Source organism: Hypanus sabinus, chromosome 4, assembly GCF_030144855.1.
Source record: "Hypanus sabinus isolate sHypSab1 chromosome 4, sHypSab1.hap1, whole genome shotgun sequence".
In the NCBI taxonomy this organism is placed as follows: domain Eukaryota; kingdom Metazoa; phylum Chordata; class Chondrichthyes; order Myliobatiformes; family Dasyatidae; genus Hypanus; species Hypanus sabinus.
In genome coordinates this window covers 111,154,605-111,176,571 of record NC_082709.1, presented here as the reverse complement: position 1 = coordinate 111,176,571, position 21,967 = coordinate 111,154,605, and the positions used below count along the sequence as shown (strand labels likewise).

Genomic DNA, 21,967 nt, shown 5'->3' with positions numbered 1-21,967 from the left:
GTTGAACACAGGTGATCTCCCTTTTACAAAGGTAGAGCATTCCTATGAAACCTTTCTTAAGCCGAAATGGCGTAAAGCAAAGAACCATTAATTTACATGGGAAAAATTTTCATAAAAGCAAAAATCCTCTTTGTAAAGCGAAAACAGATCACTAATGTACGTCTTTTGTAAAAGCATAGTGGTGTAAAGCGGGGGGCACCTATATTCCATCACTTCAACAACACTTACAGAGCTTGACATCATATAAGGTATAACAGCCCACTTATTAGGCAACCCATCCAGAACTATTCACTCACTCCACTACAAACTCGCAACAGCGCTGTTTGTAACATGTTCATGATGTAATGCAGCAACTCACTGCCTTAGACAGCACCTTCCAAACCCACAACCTGCAGCAGTTGGAACAACAAAGGCAGCAGAAGCATGATAACAGCACTACCATCAAGTCACACACCATCCTGACTCAGAAATATGTCTCTGTTTCTTCATTACTGTTGGGTCAAAATTTGGACCTCTGTCCTTACTAGCATTTTGGGTATACCTACACTTCAAAGACTGCAGCAGTTCAAGAAGGCAGCTCAACGCCACCTTCTCAAGAGCATCTAGGGATGGGCAATTAAATGCTGGCTCATCCTGTGAAGCCCATATCTCCTGACTAAATGTTAAAAGAAATCACATTACGATATTCAGAAGAATTAATTCATTTGATATACTGAAGTTCAACCTTCACTCCCAGACAAGCTCGAAGCCTTTTATGCTCGCTTTGAAAGGGAGAATACAACTACAGCTTTGAGGATCCCTGCAGCACCCGGTGACCCGGTGATCTCTGTCTCAGAGGCCGATGTCAGGCTATCTGTCAAGGGGGTGAACCCTCACAAGATGACAGGCCCTGATGGAGTAGCTGGTAAGACTGAAAACCTGTGCCAACTAACTGGTGGGGGTGTTCAAAGATGTTTGCACTGCTACAGTTGGAAATTCCCACCTGCTTCAAAAGGGTAACGAGTAGGGTGAGCTGCCTTAACATCTATCATCCAGTAGCACTCACTTCCATGGTGATGAAATGCTTTGAGAGGTTAGTTATAGCTAGAATTAACTTCTGTCTCAGCAAGGACCTGGATCCACTGCAATTTGCCTATTACCACAAAATGTCTACTGTCAACATGCTCTAGATGCCTCTTCACACTGCCTTGGATCACCTGGACAATACAAATACCTATGTCAGAATGCTGGTTATTAACCACAGCTCAGTGTTTAACACCATCATTCCTATAGTTCTGATTGAAAAGCTCCAGAATCTGGGCTTTTGTACCTCTCTCTGCACCTAGATTCTCAACAGTTGAACCAGACCACAATCTGTACGGTTTGGAAATAATATCTCTACCTTGCTGACAATCAACACTGGCACACCTCAAGGATGTGTGCTTAGCCCACTGCTCTACTCTCTCTGCAGCCATGAAAATGAATTGATGTTTTGGGAGTCCCGATGAAGGGTATCAACCTGAAACATTGACTGTTTATTCACTTCCATAGATGCTGCCTGACCTACAATTCTTCCAGCATTTTGTATGTGTTGCTCCAGAAATTCTAAGCCTGGACAGATAATCTATTGATGGCTTTGCTATTTGGACCATAATTCCCCAATTGGAATTACTGGAATGCGTGGGGACACTTCTGGCCGAGGGCAAGAATGACTTCCTATAGTGCTCTTTGGAGCAGCACAGTTGTCTTAATCTATTACTAAAAGTGATACATTATGCTAATTCCTATCCTATTTCTATCCTGTTCTCATACTACATCTCTAATACTTCCCTTCTTTTCCAGATTAGGGAACAGGCCAGTGACTGATATTCATTACAAATTCACAGACTCCCACTATTCTTCACAACTATACTTACTCCCAGGACTCAATTTGTTCCTCTCATCTTAGCCCGGGCAAGGATAAGCTTCTCCTAGGCAACACTTTCCACTTCACTGGTCTCTGCATTCAAAGATTTAACTTTGAAAGTTCTCAGTACTTCAATGAGATGCCACCTTACATCTTACTCTCTCCTTTCAGCATCCAGAGATTGTTTCCTCCACAACTCCCTGCTCCACTCTTCCATCCCCACCAAAGATTCCATTTATCAAAGTACTTACCCCATACAACCCAGTTTCTTTAACACCTAGCATTTTACCTCACTTGCCAGAATTCTTCAGTGAAGGACCAATTCATTTACACTCCTTTCAATTTCACACACATTGCCACATATACAATCTCGGCTATCTGTGCCTGATGTTCACAACACTTCCATTCAGTGTACAAAGGTAATGCAAACTTCCAGTTGCCTGTGATTAGAAGTTTCTCTCCTATTCTGATGTAGATGTCAGTGGTCTGCTCTATTATTCAACACTCAATGTAACTTGGAGAACAGCATCACATCCTTCTGCCTTTGAGATTCAATGTGGAATTCAACAATTTCAGATAACTCACCTTCCTATTTGTATCAGAGGTGGCCTCCTCTAATTTTCTAATATTTTCAAAGTTCTAATTATTTTCTGTATTTTTTGACAACCTTCATTTATTCATTGTCCAAACAGCTCTACAGGTGTTGTTCTCCCCGCCCCCCCCCCCCACTATGAAGGCAGAGCATTCCTATGAAACCCTTCTAAAGCCGAAATGGGACAAGTTTACAAAAACTTTTAAGCGAAAATCCTCTTTGCAATGCGTAAACGGGTTACTAATGTAGGTCTTTTGTAAAAGCGAAGCGGTGTAAAGTGAACATTCGTAAAGCGGGGGACACCTGTACTGGTATCCGCTTTGTACTAGTATGGCCTTCCTATATCTAAAGAGTTACAGTTAATTTGGGCCAGCTGCTTATTTGAGACAACTCTTAAAGAACAAAAACTAATCAAGAAAATTCCCGGGATTCCCTTTGTTTATTTGGGACTCCATGCTGCCTAATTGAGGCAGGAGACTGTTGCTGAACAGGTTCTAACTAGCATCAGTCTGACCTACTTGTGTAGCCATTAGACACTACACTATGCTTATATAGTGTCAGTTTCACGTGCTGTGTACAAAACGCAGTGATTTTTGTCACTGATAGTTGGCAAGAAATAAGCAGCAAGGCAATTCCGAACTGCTTTGCTCACTATAGTTTCAAGCATTCAGGCTTGGTGATGCCAGAAATAGCTGGGAGTGAAAATGCAAGGATTTCACTACTTCAGCAAGTTAGGAACTACAAAGAATTTGAAGTTGTCAACAATCATCTTTAATATTATCATGAAAATAAGAGTTTTGGAGGATGTGATCATTGATAGCATTGCCTGAAGGCAGCACATTATCTACACTAAGCATCTGCACTGCTTTTGTTCATTGCATACACTGGATGAATTCCTCTGATGTTAACTATTAGGAACTAATACAGTTTTATAATACTGTAGTACCATTGGTACTGTTCTAATTTGTTCTGTACTTCTTTTAATTATGTAATTTGTTACTCAGTTTGTCGTTTTTATGTACCTTTTAAACTACTTCCATGGGAACTTCGGCTAATTTGGGCAAAATTGTCCTGGTTCCGACGTGTGCCAATTAACCGAAATCCACTGTATTCCCGTCTCGTCCATTCCTTTCACGCTCTCTCCGGATCTTAAAAACCAATGCCTCTGCTTTGGATTTCCAGTATCTGCAGAATTCCTTGTTTGTGTTTTTCCTCTTTCCCAGTTCTGACCAAGGGTCTGAAACATTTATTGCCCGATCTACCGAGAAATTCCCGGCTTTTTCAGTTACTTCAAATTCCTAGCAGTTAAGGAAACCCACGGACAGTCACCAACAACCCTCACGTCCGCAGATCACGTGCAGCGGACCACGTGTCAGGTGACGCAGCGCGTTCACGAGATTCAGTGACGTAAGGGAGTAGCTCGCGACGAGGGAGGGCGGGGGCGATTGGAAGTTACGGAGCGGCTTCACGACACAAAGAGCCGGAAATGAGAGGGCTGGCGACGGTGTGATTTTTCTCGTTCTTCTTTTGCCGGTACGTCGCGTCATCGACCGCCAAGGAAACGCGTCCCTTGTAATGTTACCGGGAAAAGAAAAGATGCGAGACGGGAATTGGGTCGGTTTTCTGTAGCGAGGAGTTTTATTTCTGTGGGGTGACGGTTGGGCCGTATCTCTCCCGTCAGTGGCTCGTTACAGACACTGCGCATGCTCGCATTGGACCTGTCAATCAGTGGCGACCATAAGAGTTTGTTAGGGCAGTACTGCATTCAGGTCGCCAGACTATCTGTTGTATCGTTTTGTGTTTGACTCGCTGCTAGTGTGCTGCTGTTTTTGTCCGCTAATTTGCTATTTTTTGTTTATTCTGATGTGGGTACATTTAAGAAAGGCTCCTTTCAAATTTAATTAGGTCCCGAGCTACCTTATTTCTTAGATTACATCACTTACTTTGAAGTATTTGACTTTAACTGTTGGGAGGCTAAATGTGAAAGCTGGGCGTGCTTATAAAACCCGGGTGATTTGTTTAAATATTTTGGCGTGTTTTGCATGAGGGCAGAAAATGTCAGTGATCAGCCAATTCATTTCCAGTTTGTTCTCTAAACAGGCTGCCAAGCCCAAGTCTGCTTTGTATCCACGAAGGAACAGAAGCATGCAAATATTCACTTTTCCAGTACAGTGAATAATTAATCTTTGCTTCTTTTGGACAACCACTTCATCCTGTGTTTACATGGCCAGGCATTTAACATGATTGCAGTTTTAACAGTATTGAAAAGATACCCCATTTCAGTATGTTACAACATAATTAGTGATCAAAATTACAATGCAGAAATTCAAGTTTAACATGAAAATAGTCTGAATATACAGAATAATAAATCTTGCAATTTGGAGTTCTCATGGGTGTTGTTTCAAAAGTTTTATGACTAGTGAATGTCCTTATGATTAGAAATAATCAAGCTTACTGCCAGTTTCTTCTGTTGTTGTGATTATTTACTTGAAGTCTGAGACAGGGCTGCCTGCTGTCATTCAAAGTGCCGTGACATCAGAACCGGGGTGAGAAATAAAGGAAAATGTACATCTTGAAGTTTGTCTAACGCACGCATGGAGTATCTTGCAGACAAATCTGTTTCATCTTGTAGAGAAAGTTAATTTACTAGCTACTTGTGCTTTGAAAGATTTCAGCCTTTGGGTGACTCGGTAGTGTAGTGGTTAGCACAATACTTTACAGTACAGGAAGCCCGGGTTCAATTTCCGTCGCTGCCTGCAAGCAGTTTGATTGTCCTTCCTGTGTCCATCTGGGTTTCCTCAGGTTGGTAGATTAAAGTGTTCTGTATTTAGGATATTGCTGGGTGGTGCAGCTTGAAGGGTTTCAAGGCCCTATACCGCACTGTATCTAAATAAATAAAGATTGAACTTGAAGACAGAGTACAAAGTTACAGAGAGAACTTGGGGTTCAAGTCCTTAGATTCTTTAAAGTTGTTGCCCAAATTAGTGACTAGTGAATGTCTTTATAATTAGAAATGTCAAAGTAACTTCCAGTTTCTTCTGTTGTTGTGACTATTTACTTAAATATTGTATTGGCATTCGTTAGTTGAGGGGTTGAGTTTGAGCTGCCAGGTAGTGTTCATCATCATCAAGTGCTGTGTTGTATAACATGGGCGATCATCGTCTCATGACATCAGATGATTGTTTTTGACAAACTTCTCTACAGAAGTGGTTTGCCATTCCCTTCTGGGCAGTGTCTTTACAAGACAGGTGACTCCCCCACCCCACCCAGCCATGTTCAATACTTTCCAGAGATTGTCTGCCTCCTGTCAGTGGTCACATAACCTGGACTTGTGATATGCATCACCTGCTCCCATCGCTTCACATGACCCTGATCTTTTGGGGGGGGGGGTGCTAAGCAGGTGCTACACTTTGTCCAAGGGTGACCTGTAGGCTAGCAGAGCGAAGGGGTGCCTTGCACCTCCTTTTGGTAGAAAGGGATTTCCACTCCACCACCCAATCAAATAATGTTATCGCTATATAAAACTGGTTTGACCGCATTTGTGTTCAGTTCAATACAGTGCTGGGGCTGGTGGAGACTGACCAATAGGGATAGATAGGCATATGGATGTAAGAAAAATGGAGGGTTGAAGGGCAATGTGGGAGGGTTTTGCTAGATTGAACATGGAGTAGGTTGGCACAGAATACTATGCTGTAGTGTTCTTTGTGTTTTTTAAGAATATAATTCAGCCAAATGCATGAAATGTCTGGTTGAGAACTTAAGGGAAAAGTACATTCTCCAGGAGAACAGTATGGCAGGGGAATGGGAACCAGAGTGATGGGGCAGCTGAAATACAAGCCAGCGCAGACTGAGGAAGGACAGGCAGATAAAAGGCATAATTGTTGTCAGCTGAAGTTTAACATGAGGGTAATTTTTTTTTTAAAAAGGTGATGAGATTGTGGGCATCACTGAGTCGTAGCTGAAAAAAGATCATAGTTGGGTGCTTAACATACAAGGATATTGAAATCACAGGCAGAGGGGATGGGATGGCTCTGTTGGTTTAAAAAGTTAAATCAAATCAAATCCTTAGAAAGAGGTGACAGAATCGGAAAACAGAATTCTTGTGGGAAGAATTGAGAAACTGCGAGAGTAAAAAAGACCCTCATGGGAGTTGCATACAGGCCTCTGATCAGTAACCAGAATCTGCTACAAATTACAATGTGAGTTGGAAAAGGCATGTAAAAAGGGCAAAGTTGTGATAATCATGGGGAATTTCAATATGTAGGTAGATTGGGAAAATCAGGCTGGTGCTGGATCCCAAGAAGGGGAATTTGTAGAATGCCTAGGAGATGGCTTTTTAGAACAGCTTGTGGCGGAGCCTACTAGGGGAATGGCAATTCTGTATTGAGTGTTTAATGAACCAGATTTGATTAGGATGTTTAAGGTAAAGAAATCCTTAGTAGGCAGTGGATCATAATATGGTAGAATTCACCCTGTAATGTGAGAGGGAGAAGCTAAAGTCTGATGTATCAGTATTACAGTGGTGAGGCATCAGAGAGGAGCTGACCAGAGTTGATTTGAAGGAGACACTAGCAGGGATGGCAGCAAAGCAGTGATGGTTGGAGTTTCTGGGAGCAATTCAGAAGGCAGTGGATAGATATATCCAAAGGAAGAAGAGGAGGATGAAGCAACTATAATTGGCAAGGGAAGTCAAAGACAGCATAAAAACAAAAATGAGGGCACATCATATAGCAAACAATAATGGGAAGTTAGAAGATTGGGAAGCTTTTCAAAACCAACAGAAGAGGAAACTTAAAAAGTAATAAGGAGAGAAAAGATGGAATCTGAAGGTAAGCTGGCCAATAATGTTAAAAAGGGATACAAAAGTTTTTGATTGAGTTATGTAAAGATTAAAAGCGAATGAGAGTGGATATCGTATTGCTGGAAAATGATGCTGGAGGGGTAGAAATGGACAAAGAAATGGTGGACTTAATATTTTGTCAGTCTTTCTGTGGAAGACGAGCAGTATGCCATAAATTTGAGCATGTCGGGCAAAAATTAGTGTAGCTATTATTGATAAGGAGAAGGCTTGGGAAGTTTAAAGGTTTGAAGTTAGCTTAGTTACCTGGACCAGATGGACTACACCCCAGAGGTAGCTGAAGCGATTGTGGAGGCATTGGTGATCTTTCTAGATACTGGAATGGTTCTGGAGGACTGTAACATTGCAATTGTCACTCTACTCTTTAAGAAGGGAGGGAAACCGAAGAAAGCTATAGGCCAGTTAGCCTGATTTCACTGGTTTGGAATCCATTATTAAGGATGAGGTTTATGGAGGAACGTGATGAAATAGGCCAAAGTCAGCATGGTTTTCTAAATGGAAATCTTGCCTGATAACAGGTAGGATAGACAAAGGAGAGTCGGTGGATGTTGTTTGGATTTTCAGAAGGCCTTTGAGGAGCTGCATGAGGCTGCTTAACAAGATTACAGCCTATGGCATTTCAGGAAATATACTGGCGTGGACAGAAGTGACTGACTGGCAGTGGGCAAGGAGTGTGAATAAAGGGGACTTGTTCTGGTTGGCTGCTAGTGACTCGTGGTATCTGGTGTTTGGACTGCTTTTTTCCCATGAAATATATCAATGATTTGGATGACAGAATTGATGGTTTTATGGCTAAGTTTGTGGATGGTATGAAGATGGGTGGAGGGGTAGGTGGTGTTGAGGAAGCAGTGAGTCTGCAGAAAGATTTAGATTAGAAAAATGGGCAAAGAAATGACAGATGGAATATAGTGTAGGGAAGTGTATGGTTATGCACTTTGGTAGAAGGAATAAAGGCATAGATTATTTTCTAAGTGGAGAGAAATCCAAAAATCAGAGGTGCAAAGGGACTTGGGCGTCCTTGTGCAGGATTCCCTAAAAGGGTAACTTGAAGGTTAAGTCAGTGGCAAGGAAGGCAAATGCAATGTCAGCATTGATTTTGAGGACTAGAATATTAAAGCAAGGATGTAATGCTGAGGCTTTAAAAGGCATTAGTCAGGTGGCATTTAGAGTATTGTAAGCAGTTTTGGACCCCTTATCTAAGAAAAGATGTGCTGGTATTGGTGAGGGTCCAGAGGAGGTTCTCAAGAATGAAAAGGTTAATGAATGAGTTGTTTGGTGGCTTTGGGCCTATACCAACTGGAGTTTAGAAGAACTAAAGGGGGGGGGGGGAAATCTCATTGAAACCTTTTAATTATTAAAAGGCCTAGATAGTGGATGTAGAGAGGATGTTTCCCATAGTGGGGAGTCTTGGATCAGAGGGCACAACCTGAGAATAGAGGGACTTCCATTTATAACAGATATGAGGAGGAATTTCTTTAGTCAAAAGTGTGAATTTGTGGAATTCATTGCCACTTAATGGCTTTGCAGGCTAAGTCATTAGATATAAAATGGAGGTTGATGGGTTCCTGAATAGTCAGGGCATCATCAATGGTTATGGAGAGAAGGCATGAGAATAGTGCTGAGAGAGATGATAAATCAGCCGTGATGAAATGGTGGAGCAGACTCAATGGGTTTAATGGCCTAATTCTACTCCTATGTCTTATGGTCTCATGAATGTAACACAGTATTTATAATGTGTTCATTTCTTTTTTACTGCACTTTAAATGAAGGGACAGTTAGGGAAAACCTTTAATTTGTAGAATAACTGTTGTACTTGTAATGTTGCATTTTTAATAAATACAAGTAGTCATAAAACGCAAAATATTCCAAAGGTAATTTCTTTTAACTTAGTCATTCGGTCTGTTTATAGTAGCAAAAGAAGGTTGAAGGCCTCAGCTGGTATTAGTATCATGAGGTGTGCAACAACAGTCTCAGTAATAGTGTTATTTATGGGTACCAGCTATGACAGTTCAAAGTACATGTGTCACCATATACAACCTTAAGATTCATTTTCTTGTGGGTGTTCACATAATTGGAAAGAAACACAATAGAATCAATGAAAGACCACATGCGACAAGATGGACAAACAACCAAATATGTCAAAGACAACAAAATGTACAAATAAGAAAGAAATAATAAATAAGCAATAAATATCAAAAACGTGAGATGACAAGTTCTTAAAAGCGAGTCCATGGGTTGTGAGAACAGTTCGACGTTGGGGTGAGTGAAGTTATCTCTTCTGGTTCAAGAGCCTGATGGTTGAGGGATAATAACTGTTTCTGAACTTGGTGGTGTGGGTCCTGAGGCTCTTGTACCACGTTCCTGATGACAGTAATGAGAAGAGATCATGGCTTGGATGGTGAGGATTCTTGATGATGGATGCTGCTTTCTTGTGACTGCATTCCATGTAAATATGCTCACTGGTGTGCTGGGCTTTATTGTTGAAGTAATGTACAGGGCTATATCCACTACTTTTTGCAGGCTTTACTATTCAAGGCATTGCAGGCCATGATGCAACCAGTCAGTATGTTCTCCATTGTTATATATAGAAAGAAGTTTGTCAAAGCTTTACACTCAAAATGCTGGAGGAACTCAGCAAGCCGGGCAGCACCCCATGGAAAAGAGTACAGTTGACGTTTTGGGGCTGAGACCCTTTATCAGGACTGGAGGGGAAAAAAAGTTGAGGAGTCAGTAAGAAGCTGGGGGGAGCAGAGGAAGATACACAATGTGATAGGTGAAACTGGGAAAGGGGGCGGGAAGGGATGAAGTAAAGAGCTGGGAAATTGGTGAAGGAAATACAGGGTTGGAGAAGGGCAATCGGATAGAGGACAGAAGGCCATGAGAGAAAGAAAAGGAGGAGGAGCACCAGGGAGGTGATGGGCAGATAAAGAGATAAGGGGAGATGGGAATGGGAAAAGTTATGATGAGGACACATTCAGGCTGGAGGAACAACATCATGTATTCCATCTGGGTAGCCTCCAATGTGATGGCATGAATACCAATTCCTCGAATATTTGGAAATGCCACCCCTCTCCCTTCACTCCCCATTCACATTTTCCTCTCTTACTTATCTCCTGCTTGGTGGTGGGAGTCCCTTGGAGATGCAGAAGTTACAGATAATTGTGTACTGGATGAGGAGGCTAATGGGATGATGGGGGTGAGGACATGAGGAACTCTATCCTTGATAGGGTGAAGGCAGACTTGTGTGACATGGAAGCTGCACAGTTGAGGGCAGTGTTGATGGTGGAGGAAGGAATGCCTCTTGGAAGAAGGAGGACATCTCATTAGTTCTGAAATGAAGAGCCTCATCATGAGAGCAGATGAGGTGGAGATGGAGGAACTGAGAGAAGGAGTTGGCATTTTTTTTTACACGTGACAGGATGGGAAGAGATATAGTCCAGGTAGCTGTGAGAATCAGTGGGTTTATAAAAGGTATCAGTAGATAAACTGTCTCCAGAGAGATTGAGAAAGGGGAGGGAGGTGTTCAAAATGGACCAGGTAAATTTGAGGACAGGGTTGAAGTTGGGGGCAGAGTTGATGAAGTTGACGAACTCATCGTGGGTGCAGGAAGCAGCACCAATGCAGACTTTGATGTAGCGTAGGAAGAGTTGGGGAGTAATACTGGAGTAGGCTTGGAACATAGATTTTTCCATGTATCTGACAAAAAGGCAGGCATAGCTGGGACACATGCAAGTGTCCATGGCTTCACCTTTGGTTTGAAGGAAGTGGGAGGATCTGAAGGAGAAATTATTGAGAGTGAGGACAACTTTGGCTAGGTGGAGGAGAGTGGTGGTGGAGGGGTACAGGTTGGGTCTGTTTTCTAGAAAGAAGCAGACAGCTTTAAGGCCCTCCTGATGGGCTGTGGGGACTGGATGTCCATGATGAATATGAAACGAACAGGGCCAGGGAATTTGAAGTCTTTGAAAAGATCTAGAGTGTGTGAAATGTCACGGATGTAGATAGGAAGGGATTGAAACTGTGGAAATAGAACAGAGTCAAGCTATGCAGATACAAGTTCGGTGGGGCAAGAACAAGCAGAAACAATGGGTCTATCAGGACAAGCGAGTTTGTGGATCTTGGATAGAAGGTAGAAACGAGGTGTAGGGTGAGAGAGCTACAAGATTGGTGGCAGTGAATGGGAGATTCCCAGATTTAATAAGGTCAGTGAATGTTGTGGGTGACAATGGCCTGGTGCTCCTCAGTGGGGTCCTGCTTGAGGGGTAAGTATGAGAATGTGTCTGAGAGTTGTTGCCGGGCCTCAGCAAGACTACTACAGCATCCCCCTTATCTCCAGGTTTGATAGTGAGGTTAGGAATAGTGTGGAGAGCAGTGCCTTCGGAAGTGGTGGGATTAGACTTGGAGAGAGGAGTGGTAAAGTCGAGACAGTTGATGTCTTGTCGGCAGTTACCAATGAAAAGATCCAAAGCAGACAGAAGACCAGAGTGAGGTGTCCAGGAAGAGGAGGAGGGTTGAAGACAGAAGAAGGGATCATCAGTATGGGCTGGAGAGTCCTTGCCAAATAAGTAGGTATGGAGGCAGTGGAAGAAGAGCTCAGCAAAATGTTTCACCATTTATTTCCTGAACTACTTCTAGTGTTTCTTTCATGCATTAATTCATGATATCGCGAGTCACTACCTTGTATATCCCATCACACATTTCTCTTTAATCCTCCTCAGATTCCACTAGATAAATGCTTTTGTACATTTAACTCATTAGTTTTTGACACTCTGTTCACTGCAATATTACACAACTGCTAATTCATTTAATTGCCACCTTGTTTCTACTATTACTGAGTCCCCCCCCCCCCCCCCCCCAGTTTTGTTTCTGTTTTCTCCTGTTATATTTGTAGCGTTGGGACACCTTGTTAATTCACTTGCTCAAAGGGTGCATACCTAATTGGTTATGTGCCATTTATTGCTGGATCAGATTAACCAAGATGAATTGTTTTGAGATATTCTCTGCAATTCCTAAATTGTCGCTATTCTAGGGCCATCCCAGAAAGATGATTTTAGGTTCACTGCATTGTCAGGTGTTTCTATCCTTTCACTTCCACTTTTACCACCAATACGTGTGAAGAGTGAATGAACTTTGTCTCTATGGTGGCAAGACTTGAACCCTTGCTTTTCTCAAGGCTTTGCTACCAAGTACCATTGTCCTCTAGTTCAATTGATTTCCAGGATCATAATCCATCTCCCCAGCTGAGTGCTATTCAACTGTGGTGTTGGATTGCTTCTTTGATCTTCACCCTTTCTTCAGGTCAGTCTTGTGAGCAATGAAACCACGCCAAGCTAATTAAATTAGTAATCAAATGTCCAATGAAATGAATCCATTGCCCTTACACAATGTCCATATCCTTACACTTGCTGCACATCTCCTTTTGATCTTCCCCATCTTCTCCTTAAATGTATGCCCTCTGGTATGAGACTATGTAACTTTCTGACTGTTGCACTTATTTCTTTGACTAATAAAGGCAAGCATGCCATTACCCACTTTTACCACCATGTCAACCTGTGCAGCCACTTTCAGAGAGCTAAGGATGTGGACCCCAAGATCCCTCTGTACATCAACACTGTTAAGGGTCTTGCCAGTGACAGTCTACTGTCTCTTTACATTTGATCACCCAAACTGCAACACTTTGGGTAGGTGGACAAGTTTGCTAGAGCTGTTGGGGAAGAAAACTAATTTAGTAGGGGAATTGGAACTTGACTGATAGGGCTGAGGATGGGACAATTGGTATACAAGTAGATGCAGTGTGTAGTGAGACTGAGGAAGCATAGGCAGGTGATAGGGCAAAATTGCAGTCAGTGGGATGAGTTGAAGTGTAAGATGTGGGCAAAATTGAAAAGGGTGATGAATCCAGGATTGAAGGTGTTATATTTGAATGCATGCAGTGTATGCAATAAGTTAAGTGTTATTGTAGTGCAATTAGAGATTTGTAGGCATGACATTGTGGGTATACTGAGCATGGCTGAAGAAAGGTCATAGTTGGGAGCTTGAACATCCAAGGATACATATATTGAAACAACAGGTAGAGGGGGTGGGGTGGCTCTGGTTTAAAGTAAATGAAATCAAGTCCTTAGAAAGGTGATATAGGATCATAAAATGTAGAGTCATTGTGGGTGAGTGACTGAGGCCTCCGTCGGTCAGAGTTGACCATGGATGTTGCATCCTAACTGTCTAGATATACAAGCCTGGGTAGTACGACATAGAAAGCAAGCTGTTGTCCATGTAGCAAGCTCTCCCTCTCCATGCATCTCATGATCCCAAAGGAACAGCAGAGACTGATTCAGTTTGGTACCAGCAGTGTCACAGGAGTTGCCAGTCGGCATTGTAGGACTGCCTTAGGGACTCCAGCTCTGGATTTTCCCTTTGGGTTTACTCCTGAAGCCTTCCCCACGAATGGGTATAGCTGCAAGGCAGCAGAGGCTTGAGATCACAGTTTTCATTCTCCTAGAAGAGCTGCCAAGTACGGCTGGATGTTGAGCCCCATCTACCTGAAGCAACTGGCTTTAAGGCTCCTGTAACCTGCCTTTGCCCCTTCTCCTGTCAGTAAAAACAGTTCTGCTGGGTGGAGGCCAGGACCTGGTTGTCAGAGGCTATTTGAGGTGTAAATCATTGGGAGCATTTAATAGGTAGTGGGAGCTTGTCCCCATTACCAGCCCTGGCCAGAACAACCTTGTGGGTAGAGTTAAGAAATTGCAAAGGTAAAAACACCCTGATGAAGGCTGCAGTCGGTGCAAGAGGTTGGTTATTCATTAGTGACGCAGTGTCAGATTTTAAAAGTGCTCCAGTACTTTCAGCTCTTTACGGTAGGCTGCAATAAGTGTGCGAGGTTATTTGTTGGTGATGCAGCACAGCATTGAAAAATAGCTTTGGCGGGCTGCAATCAGTGCAGAGCAAATTTAAAAGGAGGTGTACGCAGAGTTGCCATTGTTGGAGTTATCCAGTGTTAGAGTTGTCTGGCTTTGGTGAGAACAGGCTTGGGCAAGCATAGGCAGAGATTTTAAGTATGTTGGTAAGTTTCTAGTAAGTTTTTTTTTGTTGGTACATAACTAGTGCTGGGAATGGGTCTGGAGGTAGTGGTATGCTCTTTGTGTGAGATGTGGGAACTCTGGGAGACCAGCTGTTTCCCTGATAACTATATCTCTATTAAAAGTGCACTGAGCTGCAGCTCCTTAGAGACTGTGTTAAGGAACTGGATGACCTTAGGCTCAGGAGGTGAGAGGTGGTACAAGGAGGTAGTCACCCCTAAATTACAGGAGGCAGGTACTGTTAGGAGAGGAAAAAGAAATAGGCAGCCAGTGCCTCTGGCTGATGCCCTCAATAACAAGAATACCATTTGGATACTATTTGGGTGGGGGCATGACCAACTGGAGGAATCTGTGACCAGGTCTCTGGCACTGAGTCTGGCTCTGTGGCTCAGAAGGAAAGGGGGGAGAAGAGGAGTAGGTCCTTGAATACTAAGGATATCAAAGGTTGTGGAGAGAAGACAATAGAATAGGGTTGAGAGAAATAAATTGGCCATGATCAAATGGCAGAGCAGACTCGATGGGGATAAACAGCCACATTCTGCTCCCTTATCTTATTGGTGAACCCTCCTTTATGTCTTATTCTGTTAGCTCACATCTGATTCCAACTCTTCTCTCATGCTGTAACCTTGTTTTAAGCCAAATGTTTTGGCCCTGTCTTGCAGCACTCTTTAAATACTTCCTTTCTAAGAAATGTAAATTATGTGTTGAGAAGATTGCTTTGCTGAACAAATACAAGTTTGAACAATTTTATTTAATTCCTTTGTAAGATATGGGAATGGTTGATAATCCCAGGATATGTCTTCTAATGATATTTCAGAGTTGGCAATTTTGCTTGGGTCTGGAATTGTATGCCCCAAGTTATTAACGATGATAGTTTTCTTACCCAAAAGAAAGCATCAGCGCACCAGACTGGTCTTTAAAGCAGTCCGATAGTTTTATGACTGTCATTACTAATACTAAATTTTCAATTACTGCTTTATTTAAGTTGCTGTAAGTTCTCCAGAAGTTATGGTAAGGTTTGATCTTTTCTTATGACTATCATTCCAGTAACAGAAGTATTATAGCACTATACAGCATTGATATAGGCCCTTTGGCCCAACAAGTCCATACTGACCACCCCCCTTGGAAGTTTTCATGTTTTATTGTTTGACAACATTGAATCACAGTAGATTTAATTTGGCTTTTTTTTTGACACTGATCAACAGGAAAGACGATTTTGTGTCTTAAGTGAAAACCAATCTGTACAAAGTGATTTAAATTAATTACAAGTATAAAACAATAATTGTTTGCATAAGTATTCACCCCCTTCGAGTCAGTATTTAGTAGATGCTCCTTTTGGCAGCAATCACAGCCTTGAGTCTGTGTGGATAAGTCTCTATCAGCTTGACACTGCAATTTCCCCCCATTCTTCTTTACAAAACTGCTCAAGTTCTGTCAGATTGCATGAGGATCATGAGTGAACAGTCCTTTTCAATTGGATTGAGGTCTGGACTCTGACTTGGCCACTCCAGGACATTAACTTTGTTGTTTTTAAGCCATTCCTGTGTAGCTTTGGCCTTATGTTTGGGGACTTTTTTTTAATCTGGAAAACAGGTCTTCTTTCAAGTCACAATTCTCTTGCTGACTGCATCAGGTTTTCCTCCAGGATTTCCCTGTATTATGCTGTATTCATTTTATCCTCTACCTTCACAAGCCTTCCAGGGCTTGCTGCAGTGAAGCATCCCCATAGCATGATGCAGCCACCACCATGCTTCATGGTAGGAATGTTGTATCTTTAATGATAGCTTTTAGTTGCTCTGGGCAGATGGGGCTTGTTAACCATGGATGGTAGTTCATCTAGGAGAGGGAAAACTCTGATTTCAAACCTCCGCTTCTCTGCTTCAAACACTGTTTTGTGCGCTCTATGCAGTCCTGGGCAGGTCTGTAGTCTAGTATAGTTTTTTCTGTGTTGTTTTATGTCGTGCAGTGTAGTTTTTGTACTGTTTTATGTAGCTTGTACTGTTTCATGGTCCTCAAAAACATTGTCTTGTTTTTACTGTGTACTGTACCAGCAGTTATGGTGGAAATGACAATAAAAAGTGGCACGACTCGACGCTGTACCCGCTCACGGGAAAGGCTTTGGGAGTAAACTCCAAGGGAAAAATCCAGAGTCGGAGTCCCGAAGGCGGCTGACTGCTGTACCCAGCCCTGGCACCGCAACTCCTGTGATGCTGCTGGCACCAAACCGTATCGACTTTCATCGTTCCTTTGGACTTGTCATCAGCGTGGAGAGGGCGGTCCCATTGCATGGGCAACAGACGGATCTCCATATCAACTGTGCCCTGGAGAAGCCACTCTCAGTGACTACCAGAGGCACAGTACCCATGGTCGACCACGACCGACAGAGGCCACATTAGTCTGATGGCGAGAAGCTCAATTTTTGTTTTGTCAGAACTTTCTTCCAGCTGACTTCAGAATCCCCCATGTGCCTTCTGGTAAACTCTAGCTGAGATTTCATGTGGGTTTCTTTTTCAGCAGTGGCTTTCTCTATGCCACTCACCCAGCTGCAACTGGTGAAGCACCCGGTCAGCAGTTATATGCGCAGTCTCTCTCATCTTAGCCACTGAAGCGTGTATCTCCTTCAGAGATGTTGCAAGTCTCTCGGTGGCCTCCCTCACTAGTTCCCTTGTATGGTCACTCAGTTTTTGAGGATGGCCTGCTCTGGACAAATTTACAACTGTCATATTCTCTCCATTTCTTGATGATTGACTTAACTGTACTCCAAGGGATATTCAGTGACTTGGAAATTTTTTTGTATCAATCTCTTGACTTGTACTTTTTACAGAGTAGTTTGGAGTTTTTGCCTTCATGGTGTAGTTTTTGCCAGGATATTGACTCACAGGTGTGTCCAGGTACAATCAGTTGAAACACCTTGCTTGCACATAGGTGATCTCCATTTAACTAAATATGTGACTTCTAATACCAATTGGCTGTACCAGTGATGATTTGGTGTGTCATATTAAAGGGGGTAAATACTTATGCAATCAATTATTTTGTGCTTTATATTTGTGATCAGTTCAGATCACTTTGTAGAGATCTGTTTTCACTTTTGACTTGAGTCTTTTTCTGTTAATCAGTGTCAAAAAAACCCAAATTAAATCCACTGTGATTCAGTGTTGTAAAACAATAAAACATGAGAACTTCCGGGGGGGGGGGGGGGGGGAGGGGAGAGTAAATACTTTTTATAGACATTGTGGCTTCTTAAATGATTGTACCTATCTCAATCACTTCTGGCAGTTTGTTTTGATGTACTCGCCACTCTCTGCATGAAATTGTTGCCCATTAGATCCCTGTTAAATCTTTCCCCTTTCACCCTAGACCTTAGCTTTGGACTCCCCTGCCTTTGGGTAAAGACTGCTACCATCCTGTTTATCTGTCCCTATCATAATTTTTTTTACACATTTGTGATCTGGGAATCCAGAAAACCTCTCCGGCACTTCAGTTGGGCCATTCCTTCCCTCTGTGGACATTGTCTATACTTCTCACAGCCTTAGTAAAGCAGCCAGCACAATCCAAATCCTTACCCACCCTGGATACCCTGGCTTCAGTGCAGTGGCAATTGGCACTTTTGTGACTTTCAGATCCTTGTTTCTTTCTAGACATTGGCAGTCTTTCATCTTCATAGCTAATAAATATGAAACTAAGCAATTCATATTCTGGACTCTTTGAATTTGAAGCATTGTGTTGATGTGCAAATTTATTGATCAAGGGTTAAACTTGTTGCATTTATTTTAGTTTAAGAAATGAGTTCAATTGCCATTTAGTCAAAAGGAGATGCCTTGCATTCAACATTGAATTTCCAAGATGGAGCTGGTGATATATGGTGACGTTTGGTGAGCAGTTAATAAAACTACTAACTATTTTACAATATGTTTTTTATGCATAGTGATCAATGCATTCTGCAGCCTGTAGTTTCCCGTTGGGAGTTGTGCTTTTGAACCGTTTGAACGACCTGGCATTTTTTTTTACAGTATCCTGAAGGATTCTGTGAACTAAACTCTTGAGAATGCAGGTATGGCCATGACAGCTTAACTGAATTGAGATTTCATGCTGGATTGAAGCTGTGGGGCCTGGGTCTGAGAGCAAATACCAAACTGATATTTAACCAGTTTAAGCACCAAGCCATTAAAAAGATTAAGGTGGTCATCTCACTACTGTGTGTCAGCTAGGATCCCCCATCTAAGCCCGTCTTGTCTGCCTGAGTTCGACCTGCCTCTCTCCTCACTACTACCATTTAGTCCGTGAGCCAGGACCCCAAATTTGGGCCACCAGTACCGTTTTGGGGGGAGTAATTCTTATAGTGATTTTTGGCAAGGTATACACCCCTAGTGCTAGAAAATATGTGATAGCATTGTAGTGGTGGTAGCTTTCTGTCACAACAATGGAGAGCTATCCACATTCTGGATATCATACATTGACATGGTAGAGAATGTAGTACTTGAGCTTCTGCACACCTCTCGTGAAGGGGACTGGGAGTTGTACCTCCATGCTTAAGAACCATGATCCCATGGTGCTTTGCCTATGATAAGATGAATTGTGCCATGTACCTGTCCCCTTTGCTCAGATGATGAACCTCCCAGAGAAGAATCCTTCTGTGCATGAGACCTTCAAGACAGACCAATTCTCAGTGCAGCTGTCAAGTAACAACCTCGTTGGGCAGATCCCTGTGGACCAGGCTATTGAAGCCACAGTGAACAAAGACACACAGATTCATAGAGGCACATTACAGTTCAGCCTGAACGCTGGCGCTATCGAGCGTAACTACATAACAGCTGAGCACCGCAGTGCATTCCTGGGACAGTTAAGGGAGATGGTGCAAGGCAACAAATCAGAGCTTTGTCATGCAGAGCTACAGCGACCAAGAATTCAGAAAGATGATGAAGCAGTTTCAGCAGTGGTTAGCCTCATACGTGAATGGGCCAACCCATTTGCAGAGAAGCAGGATCTCATTAGCATCTCTTCGGCAAAGGACATTGCCTTCGACCTGATGAAGGCATATGAGATTGGTGAGCAACCTTCAAGGATGAGAAACTAGAGGAAGACCCACCAGCAAAGAAAACCAAGTTGAAATATTTAGTGATAAGTGTAAGAAGAGAGAAGTGAAATCAAGTGGGTTGGTGATCATCTTGAAAACAGACAGGTCTTTGTCTGGACGTATCATAGTGATGGCACAAGGGCGCAGACTATGTATGGAGGATATCCTTCCTCATCCCCTTGGACCATTGCCCTGGGCTCTGTCTACACCAGAAGGATTGCTGAGAAAGACAAATAAAGCTACCTTAGCCACAACCTTGCAGAAAAATGTAGCAGTAGCAGAGCAACTCCCAGGAAACTCTGCTACAGTGGTTGATGGAATGAACTTGGTCCAAAGAGTGAAAGGTGATCAAATTACTTACAGAGATGTTGCCACAACAATTCTGGGTATGGTTCTGAGGGAAGGCAGGCAGAGTAGCAGAATAGATGTTGTGTTCGACACATACAAGGAGAGCTCTATCAATAATAGTGAAAGATCTCTACGGGGTGAAGAGACTGGTCATGAGTTGCAAGGTGTCACAGGCACACAGATGGTGAGGCAGTGGAGGAGCTTCCTGACCAAAGTAACAAAAATAGTCTCATTAGCTTCATAGTCCATGAATGGAGGAAGGGGGAGTACAGAGCAAAGCTACTGGAGAAGATTCTGTGTGCAACTGTAGTGATCTGCTCAGAAGACACAGATGTCTTTATCATGTCTTTAGCATTTTGTGACAAGATTGAGGCCCCATTGTTCCAGAAGTGTGGCACCAGAATCCGTACAAGGCTTGTAGACATCAGGAAGGTTGCTGCCACTGTTGGCATAGAGGTTTGTAGGGCTTTCATCGGGTTGCACGCATATACAGGATGTGACACTATAAGCGCTTTTGCAGGCAAAGGGAAAACAAGTGCCCCAAAACTTATGACCAGCAACAGGAAACTCAGGACACATTCTTAGAGTTGGGTGTCAGGAATGGGACCTCTCCCCAGAACTAATGGACAAACTGGAGGCATTTACATGTTTCCTGTATGCCCCAAAAGCATCGACCACCATGGTTAATGAGCTCGGGTATCACCTTTTCTGTGCCAAAAGAGGTGAAATCAAGGGTCATCAACTCCCACCATGCAAGGACTGCTTAACAAAACATGCATAGCAAGCCAGGTACCAGGCTGGTATATGGAGAAGATGTTTGGAGAAGGACCCACAAGTGCCAAGCCCTGTTGGCAGAGGATGGAAGATGGAGAGAGAAGAGGAAGCTGAACAGATGGTGGTGCACTGGATGGAAGGCCAGCCAGCACCTGATGCCATCCTGGATCTACTGGCCTGTAACTGTCCAAAACAAAGTTCACTCCCAAGATGTATGTGTGTTGCAAATGGCCTCGGGTGTACTGGCATGTGTAGACTGGCAGACTGTGAGAACCAGGCATCCACCTCAGAGTGTGGCAAGTTCAGATGAAGTTGTGGAAGACTTAGAAAATTATGATTAATAATAGGTTATGAAAGTATGGAAAACAAAGTTTAATCAAAGACTGCTTTCTAAATACATTTTACAACCAAATGGGGCCTAGATTTGAATTATTGTACTGTAATTCTATATACTATGACAAAAGCTTAAGATTGTTTTGGTTTGATACAACAATATGGAAAATATCATGACTGATAAAACTCCAGAAATCTCTCCAAATGAAGTTTTTTACCTTTTGGGGGGTGGGGTAACATTTTCTGCTGTACTGATTTTAATATGGAATATATACAAAAAGTGATTACTTATTTGAATTCCTGAATAAGTTCTGTACAAATCCATGTGATTATGTGTCCTAGGGTTTTTATTGACTTTTCCAAAATAAACAACAAATATTTTTCTGAAAATGAAATCATTCACTCTACTGAAATTGGGCACTGTACCGCAAGTGCCACCAATGACATAGTTTTCAATGTAGAATTTTATAACAACATTTGATGAAAAGTGCTTGAACTTGGCTATCATTGTGACAAATTTCAATGTTGAGGGATCACTGACAAAATACCACTAGGTTGAATATACATGCTGTACTTTATATTGGCCACTTTTCAGGAATGCTTATTTTAGGGTAGTGTTATAAAATGCATGAGAGCACGCATAAAACTACCACTGGTGCAATGCTATCACGTATTTTCTAACTCTAGAGATGTATACCTTGCCAAGAATCATTATGAGCGTTATTCCCCTCAGTTCAATGTTAGTAGCAGCACACAGTCTTTATAGAATTGTTCAGCATTGTTTACAGTTCGCAAAATAAATGTGACTTGCAGGGGTTCCAGCATCCATAATTATTGATGAGACATGCATATAACTTAGTAATTGGTATTTAATTTGAAAATAATTTTGTTTTTTGAAATTTAGAAGAGATCTTCATGTCTAATGCATGTTTTGAAATCTGATACAGCAACAAAAGTTGCTATGGTTTAGAGATTGAGTTTAAATTGTGGTTAAATTTGAAACAACTGGTAACTTGTGATTTGGCGCAAGGTA

General features: G+C 42.4%; 1 protein-coding gene across 2 annotated transcripts in view; it reads left to right on the top strand.

The window, feature by feature from the left end:
• Positions 1–3,880: 3,880 nt before the first annotated feature.
• The window catches only part of LOC132393091 (calcium-binding protein 39-like), a 70,892-nt gene continuing 52,805 nt past the window's right edge, over positions 3,881–21,967 (top strand). For both annotated transcript variants that reach the window (XM_059967877.1, XM_059967876.1), the window contains exon 1: positions 3,881–4,010. The gene's annotated coding sequence lies outside the window, so the exon portion shown is untranslated. The remainder of the gene's footprint in view (positions 4,011–21,967) is intronic.